Below are 9,495 nucleotides of genomic sequence, written 5' to 3' on the forward strand. Positions count from 1 at the left end.
CTACTGACCACACCAAATGTCAATCAATTTCTAATAATCCTAATTTAATCTCATTTCTTATTTTTCCTACGTTCTCATCAACCCCTCCCAAACTTGACCACACACCTACACATCAGAGCTAATTTGCTGTGGGCAATTAATGTACCAATCCACACATAATGGGAATATGGGAGGAAAGTAGAGCGCCCCAGGAAAAAGCTACTTAATCAGAAGATACAAGAGCAGAATTGGGCCCTTCAACTCTACGATTCAATCATGGCTGATTTTTTTCTCTCTCAACCATAGTCTCCAGCCTTCCCCTCATAAACCTTAACACCCTTATCAAGCAAGAACCTGTTAACCTCTGCTTTAGGTACACCCAATGACTTGACCTCCATAGTCTTTGTGGCAACAAATTCTGCAGATTCACTAACCTCAAGTTGAAGAGTTTCATCCTCATTTCAGTTCTAAAGGGGCATTGGCTTACTTTGTGATTGTGACCTTAGATCCTAGATTTTCCTACTATGTCCTCAGTATCCATGCTTTTGAATATTTGGTAGGTTTGAATGAGAATTCCCCCCCCCCCACCCTTCTGAACTCTGAAACAGGCCCGGAACCATAAAATGCTCCTCATATGTTATGCCTTCCATTCTGGGATCACTGTTTTGAACTTCCTCTGGAACCTGTCCAGGGCCAGCACATCTTATCTTAGATACTGGTCCCTAAATTGCTCACAGTATTCCAAATGCTGTCTGACCAACACCTTATAAAGCGTCGGCAGAACATCTTTGTTTCTATCACAGGAAGAATGTGCGAACTCCACACGGACAGTTTCTAACCTGTGTTTCTGGCATCATGAGGCAGTAGCTCTTCTAGCTACACCACTGTCCTGTCTGCATTATGTCTAGAGAGAACTCATAGCCAACTATCACACACCGGGCACTGCTGTATGTGTCAATCCCAACACACAGTGTTATACACACTCTCATCTATTAAACTATAACGCCCAATTAGATTATGACCAACAAGTAGGGGCAGATGACTGGGGACAGACAAAATCACATGAAGAAGATACTGATAACTGTAAGCGTATTCTTTGCTGATAAAGCTTTGCTTTGACTTCTTATATTAGCTACTCTATTTTCTCTTAGCTGATAGGACTTGTCTAAGTAATGACTAGCAAGAAGTGTGGCAACTGTCTCTCTTCTTCTTCCTCATCCTTCCCTCACTACATATTGAACTCTTGCCCCATTTTATTTCAGGTATATGAGAAATACAGCCTGGGCAAAGACTGTAGGAACAGCAAAAATAATAATAAAACATAGAACATAGAAATCTGCAGCACATTACAGGCCCTTCAGCCCACAATGTCATGCTGACCATGTAATCTACTCTAGAAACCACCTAAATTTCCCTTGCACATAGCCCTCTATTTTTCTAAGCTCTCTAAGAGGCTCTTAAAAAACCCTATTGTATCCGCTTCCATCATCGCTGCTGGCAGTGCATTTCACACACCCATCATTCTCTGTGTGGAAAACTTACCCCTAACATCCCCTCAGTACCTATTTCCAAGCACTTTAAAACTATGCCTCCTCGTGTTAGCTGTTTCAGCCCCTGGAAAAAGCCTCTGGCTATCCACACAATCAATGCCCCTGATCATCTTACACACCTCGATCAGGTCACCTCTCATCCTTCATCACTCCAAGGAGAAAAGGCCAAGTTCACTCAACTTATTCTCATAACGTCCGCCCTCCAATCCAGGCAACCACCAACTGACTTCACACTCTCAGCAGCTGATTCAGATGCCGGCCCTGGATATAATTAAAATGCATCATGAAGGCAACTTACACATGAAATGGGATTGGGCAAACAACCAGGACAGAGCTAAGATATTACAGATGCCAGCTTCTTAGAAGTGGAGGTCATACCGTATGCATGGTGCAGAGGATTCAGATAAAGACTTCTTTGAATTAGGCTAATGGATTTGTGCAATAACACTTAGTACTTTAGTAACCCTATCAGAACGATTGAAAATTAACTCCACCCAGTACTTCAACCTGTAGTCTGAATGTCTGAGTGTGTGTATGTGTGTGGTAGGAGAGGATGAAGGTCATACAGACAATGTCATTCACAGATTATAGATTTTGTTTGGTAAACCTGTATGTTCTGTTTATGTGGAACTAAAATTGTAAAGGTGATGTCAAAATTTCCAAAACAGAAACCCTAGCGTCAGAAGTCTATTTACAAAACTGATTTTTTTTCTCTCTACTATCTTCTATGATGTTGATGAATTACTTATGCAGATACAGTCATATTTCACCATCATCAAAATTTGGCTCCTTGATGTTGTGTGTTTCCAGGATTCTTGATTAACAATAAAGCAAAATGCATCCTGCTTAAAAAGATGATACTCCAGGCTGGAATGGTACTTTAGCTCTATGAAATGCAGAGAGCTGTAAATTTGATGGGAGAAATAGTGAGTGATTACATAATTGTGTTAAAAGACGTCGAGGTAGTGCAACTTTGCATGGGTTTAAATTGATTACTGTGTGATAGATTAGTGTGTGTCAGTCACAGAGTTATACTGCATAGAAAAAGGCCTTTTGGCCTACCTGTCCAAACCGACCAGGATACCTTCTTCCGGGACCAATCCCATTTTTCTGCATTTGGCCTCTATCCCTAAACCTTTCCTGTTCATGAACCTGTCCAGAAGTATTTTAAGCATTGTTACTTTACCCACATCAAGCACTTCCTCTGGCAGTTCATCCTATATTTCCACCCAACTCTGTGTGAACAACTTGCTGCTCATGTTTCCTTTAAATCTCTTGCCTCTCCCCTTAAACGTAGCTTCTATTTTTAGACTCCCCTACTCTGCGGAAAACTCTGCCCATTATTGAGGACATGTGGAGCCTCAAGAAGGCAGCATCCATCTCTAATAACTCTCACCATCTGGGACATGCCCTCTTCTCATTGCTACCATTAGGGAGGAGGTACGAGAGCCTGAAGACCCACACTCAGTGATTCAGAAACAGTTTCTTCCTCTCCACAATTGTATTACTGACCTGTCCAGGAACCCATTAACACACTCTCATTATTTGCTTTTTATATACTATTACTATTTGTTTTTGTAACTTATATTAATTATGTTTTTGTACTGTACTTCCGCCACAAAACAAATTTCATGTCCTATAAGTCAGTAAAAATAAATCTAATTTTTCTGAAAAAGACTGCGCCAATCTACCTTATTCATGTCCTTCATGATTTTATAAGCCTCTATAAGTTCCCCCTCTGGCTCTTAAACTCCAGGGAAATGAGACCCAACCTACCCAGCCTCTCTTATATTTAAGACCTCCAGTCTTGGCAATATCATTGTGAATCTTTTCTGCACTTTCTCTAGCTTAATTGCTTTCTTGAATATGGTGATCAGAACTGCACACAACAGTCCAGATGCAGTCCCACCAATGTTTTGTACAGCTGTAAAATGATATTCCAACTCTTGTACTTGATGTTTGAAGAACTAAAAAGTCCAGGCTAAATTGCTGGTGCAACAAGCCTTACATTTGATTTAGGTTGTAAGATTTTAACTTCGATGAATGTGAGAGCCAAAAGTGACAGGGAATTCAGACTTTCACTTGACACAAACATAATGGTAGCATATAATCAAAGCACAACACCCAAAATTTTGGTTTTAAACAGACAGCACCAGATAAAGAATGAGGGACAAATCTGTGTTAACATTATAATGACCGTCATTCTCCTTGCAGTTGTTGTACAGATTCCAAATACTACTGAGAAAAAAAAGGGAAAGAGCAATCTCTAAGCAGACAACAGAATGGAATGGTATTTCTACCATATTTCATTCAAGAGAGGGAAGTTCTCTAATAAGAAACCATAGAGATCCAAGTTATACAATATTAAAACTGATGCAACTTCATCTGAAAAGTATCTATGTGCAAGTAACCAGGTGTTAGGCTACAATACTGAATAGCAGCAAGTAACTAGTAATACGGCTTAACATAGCAACAGAAGGATGCTTATGACAAAAAGTTGTCAGTTTCCCCACAGGGAGGGTGCCTAGCCTCAAAATATATTCAGAAGTTTTGAAGTTATTGAGAGAGATACATTGCATGGCATCCCACATCAGCCAGCATATTGAGTTACAGATGGCTGTGTTGAATTATATGAAAAATGTGATCTTTGTTCGACAGGCAAACTTCAAGTGGCTGAAACTCAGTTGATTGATTCCACTCAGGGTCCATTGAAATAATGGCATCCTCAAAGTAACTTTAAGATTCAAGATCTTCAAGTTAGGTAGTTGACAGTGACTATCCGTAGTTGATGGGAGCCAGCAAACTGAACTTGTCACTTACTGGTGTCTGCTCAGTTGAATGTTAATGAGGACCATAAAGGGCTTGCATCTGAACATTGTTGTCATGTGGAGTCAAATCCTCAGGAAAGATCGTTCAGTTCATTGTAGGCAAACTTTTGCATTCAGGGTCATGGAGTCATAGAACACTATAGCACATATGCAGGGTCTTTGGCCCATCTAGTCCCTGCCAACTTATTATTCTACCTAGTTTCATCGATCTTCAACTGGACCATAGCCCATATGATCTACGGAGATAAGAAGAAGAAAAAGGAAGAAAGCAAATTAGACAACTCTTAATAGGCTCTGAGTGTGTAATTCACCTTCACTAACAAAACATCCGGTGTTCTTTGCACCTTATCCACCTTGGCCTCCTGTGCCACTGGAAGAACTTAGAATCCCTCCTTTCCCATGATATGTCACTGTTCAGTGCCCCTCAGCTTCATCTGCCAGCCTTCGCTGTTCAGCTTTGCCTGCATCTGCCACTCACAATCAGGGCCTCCTATGGACATGCCCAGCCTAATCAGCGGTTCCATTATCCCTGGCTGGTGCTGTTAACATCAAAATGGGCAGACAGCAAGATATTGACCAACTGCCCCACATTAGGGCCAACGTGCAAAGAGAATCCTGCATTGTAACAGTTCAAGACTACCGAATTTAAACTCCTTTATTCAGCACTGCCATCTGCTGTTGAAAACCAGACACCAACCAACAGCTGGTTTTATTAAATGATTTAAGGAGGGACTCTTATCAGCTTATTTAGAAGTTTCAGTAATCTTAATTATTTCCTTGTAGATAGTTCCACTCTCTACCATTGGCTAACTCTATGAAAAATGGTAAGTTTGCCTGCTTCTTGTAAAGCGATCCATTAATCACTGGCTCGAGCCACTGCTTCTGAAACAAAGCAGGAGAACAGCAGCAAAGAGCATACAGTAAAGTACTAATACAAGTACTCTTCACCACTGTGAATGGCAAGTCAATCATTATATTCTACGTTGGCCAAGATATTGCTGCACTCAGTCGCAGTGGAATCTAATTAATTGAATTAACTCTACATGACACAGGACTTGAAAATATCCTGGCTGTAGAGCTGAGAGCAGTGATGCAAAACTTGCCATAGCTGTGGTGAAGCGCTAGCAGCAAATATATAACAGTACATTTTTCATAAAGAGCAGAACATATTTTTCTTGGAAAATCCCTGCCATATTAAACCCCTCCCTAACATTTATCATTACCAAAGTGATGAAGGAAATCTCAACAGCAAATTCAAGTGACACTAATAACTTGTCACTTTATTCAATGGCCATCCATCAACACACATCAGCTCTGGATCTTTCTTCAGTCTGAGCCTTTAATGTTGAGAGGACAGACAATGAAGTGTGGCACCAAGAAGCTGTGATAAAGGTGATTGTGATCATTTTCAATTGCTAGAATAATCCATGTTTCCAAGGACGATGTCAGTAGTTATTGGAAGCAAATCTTCTTAGCCCCAATGCAGCACTGCTAGGTGACTCCCGGAGAACAACTATTTCAGATGTCATATCAGGTCAAAAATGAACCTGTTTAATGATGGTTGCAGTTTTCAGCCCTGCTTGTGATTTGTCAGTAAATGCATTGTTTTACTCCTACAATGCTGCAAACAAAAGACTTCATAGACCTCGACACATACTCTGCCAAACTTATTTAATTTCCACAGGGAAATGTGGATTTTGCTCTATATGTTGCCTTACCTATTCAGCTTTCAAACTTTTGCTTATAAGTGGCAGGAACTTCATTCCCACACAAGTGTGAAGAAATGACCACCTCCATCAAAAGGAAGGTGAACCATCATTTCTTTATCATTGCTAAATCCCACACTAAAAATATCTTGCCAATTAATGTGATCAAGAGCAAGTATTTGACTTAGTTGTTCATTGTTCCATTTGTCCCCAGAGGTGACAATTGGATTTCTAGCTAAGTTTTGGTTTGATGGGCAGTGGGCATCTTGTTTTGTATGTTCTTTGGAAATCTTCAAAAACTCTCCTACTGGAGAAGACTTGTTTCGTACTTAGTACATACTTTTCCCTTTGATCTTGGTTTGTCCCTTATCCTTTTATTCATTGTGGTGTGATGCTGTTGGTTGTTTGATCTTTGCTTTTAGCTGAATACAATCAATTAGAATCCAGGACATTATTTTCAAATACACTCCAAGACATGAGAGAAAGATTGAAACGGAGGCTTAAAGGCAAGATGTGAAAATAACTTGAGCTAAGAAGTGTTTAACCTCAAGATCAGCAAGGTGGTAGGTTATTAGCAAAATGGAAATGAGAGAGAATAATGCACGACAAGAGTGGTAAACAAATTCAAAACAAAGGAAATGAAACAGCTGGAAAAGAAGTGAAAAAGGAAGCTGGAAGACTTCGTTAGTCCTGACGAAGGGTCTTGGCCCGAAACGTCGACTGTACCTCTTCCTAGAGATACTGCCTGGCCTGTTGTGTTCACCAGCAACTTTGATGTGTGTTCCCTGCCTCTACCCAGGTTTCATCACGTATGAAGCGCTAGTAGTGCTACACTGTTTGCTTCTTAACTTGTGTCGTAAATGAACCTTATGCTAACTGTCAGTCTTCAGGAATACATTGTATTGCTTGTTAATTTTGTTTGTGGTAATATTATTTTATGTGTTGTGTGTGAGTTGTAGGTTCTCTGTTGTGCTCCCTGGCATGGAGGAATGTTGTTTTGTTTGGTGGTACACATGTATACGTTTAAATAACAATAAGCTTCACCTTAAACGTTAACTTAAGAACATGCAATCTCCATACATAGAGCACCTGTGTTCAGGATTATCTGATTTATTTTTGATACAAATAATCCCAAGATATTACTTTTAAGAAATGTGTCATATTAGGAAAGGGGGTAATATGGAAAATCATTTTTAGAAATACCATAGGATTGCAGTCAAAGCTGTATATATAATTGTCTGAAAAAAAGTCTTATCTTCTGTTTCCTGCCCCTCCTCCTCAATTCCCATCTCAGACAAGATAGATCGGGATTTTCAGCCACAATAGAGATGCCAAAAGCACCATCAATGGTAGATACACTGAAATTACTTTTCAAAAAATAAACACTAGTTATTAATACACAAAGCTAATTTATAAAGAAAAACTTGCCAAATGTGATTAAAAACATTCCTGGGAAGAATGATCCTTGTTCATTTTTTATTCTTCAGCTGTGACATATTTTCTGAAAAATCACTGGTGTATGACCCCACCAAATTTTGCTGAGACAACTATTTTGAATGTGCTTCATAATACATAAACCATGAACTAATCATGATATGCAGATTATGGTAACAATTAGATTCTGTTCTCCACAAACTGGCTGAATCCAGGTTAGTGCAAAATGTAAACTCCGAAATAATACCATTCCAAAAGAGATTAAAGTGCGAATAAACTCAAACCTTTTTCTTACAAGGAAACACATTAACACATTAGCTTCTCTGGCACTTCTAATGTATATGGAACATCGTATCTCATTGAAATCTTCCACATGAATTTGAAATTGCAAACTAGCCTGAGATATCTCAGACCAGAAATCAGTCAACAACAGATTTTTGATTAAAGAGGCAAGTGTAAAAATACCCTGTTGGGAGTAATAAACAGATCCCCAAACAGTAGGAAGGATGTGGTCTACAAATTACAATGGGAGATAGAAAATGCATGTTAAAAGAGCATTGTTATAATAGTTTTAGGGATTTCAACATGCAGTTAGATTGAGAAAATCAGGTTGGTGCTAGATCCCAAGAGAGGGAATTTCTAGAATGCCTACAAGATGGATTTTCAGAACAGCTCATGGTTGAGCCCACTAGGGGTTCAACTATTCTGAATGGATGTTGTGCAATGAATCAGAATTGATTAGAGAGTGTAATGAGGGGGTGACCTCATTGAAACCTATCTAATGTTGAAAGGCCGCGAAAGAGTGGATGTGGAGAGGATGTTTCCTATGGTTGGGGCATATAAAACCAGAGGACACAGCCTCAGAATAGAAGGGTATCCTTTTAGAATGGAGATGAGGAGGGATTTCTTAAGCCAGAGACTGGTGAATCTATGGAATTTGTTGTCACAGTCAGCTGTGAAGGTCAGGTTTTTGGGTGTATTTAAGGCAGAGGTTGGTAGATTCTTCATTAGTCAGGGCATGAAGGGATATAGGGGAGAAGGCAGGAGATTGGGGCTGAGATGGAAAATGGATCAGACTTGATGAAATGACAGAGCAGACTTGATGGGCCAATTGGCCTAATTCTGCTCCATATTTTATAGTGCTTTATTAAAATAACAAAAGTAAATAAATTAAAGTATCAAAGGGGAGGTTTAGGGTCCCACAATGCTAAAAAAAAATCAAGGTAAGTAAAATATCTAGCAATCAAATTGCTGTTTGTGAGAATTTGCTTTGTGGATTCCTGCATTACAGAACCAACTACATTTCTAAAGTACTTTGTTTTCTGTAAAGTGTTTTGAAATGCCCCTATGATGATGCCATATAAATGCAGATCTCTTTGTTTCAACCTGTCTTCTTGTTTCACCTCCCAGATGAGCTCAATACCTTTTATGTTTGCTTTGATCACAGAAACATGGAGGCACCTTCACAAGCTCCCACTGCCCTGATGACCCTGTGATCTCAGTCTTGAAGGCTGACGTGAGAGCATCCTTCAGGAGGGTGAACCCATGGAGAACATCCTGCTCAGCCGGGTCACCTGGTCAAGTACTAAAGACCTATGCTGGTCAACTGGCAGCCGATCATCAATATCCTTAATCTCTTGCTTCAGCAGCCTTAGGTACCCACCTGCTTCAAGAAGGCTTCAATTATGTTGGTGCCTAAGAAGAATGTGGTAACCTGCCTCAGACTATTGTCCAGCAACACAGTAATGAAGTGTTTTGAGAGGTTTGTTATGAAACATATCAAAACCTGCCTGAAACGCAACTTGGATCCACTCCAATTTGCCTACCGTCACAAAGGGTCAACAGCAGATGTCAACACGAGGAAATCTGCAGATGCTGGAAATTCAAGCAACACACACAAAATGCTGGTGGAACGCAGCAGGCCAGGCAGCATCTATAGGAAGAAGTACAGTCAACGTTTTGGGCCGAGACCCTTTGTCAGGACTAACTGAAAGAAGA

General features: G+C 39.9%; 1 long non-coding RNA gene across 2 annotated transcripts in view; it reads left to right on the plus strand.

Annotated features, from left to right (window-relative positions):
* The window catches only part of LOC140211674 (uncharacterized), a 69,231-nt gene extending 59,736 nt beyond the window's left edge, over window positions 1-9,495 (plus strand). For both annotated transcript variants that reach the window (XR_011889544.1, XR_011889543.1), the window contains exon 3: window positions 8,945-9,495. This is a non-coding gene — a long non-coding RNA (uncharacterized lncRNA). The remainder of the gene's footprint in view (window positions 1-8,944) is intronic.

The sequence above is a fragment of the Mobula birostris genome, chromosome 17, assembly GCF_030028105.1.
Source record: "Mobula birostris isolate sMobBir1 chromosome 17, sMobBir1.hap1, whole genome shotgun sequence".
Lineage (NCBI taxonomy): Eukaryota > Metazoa > Chordata > Chondrichthyes > Myliobatiformes > Myliobatidae > Mobula > Mobula birostris.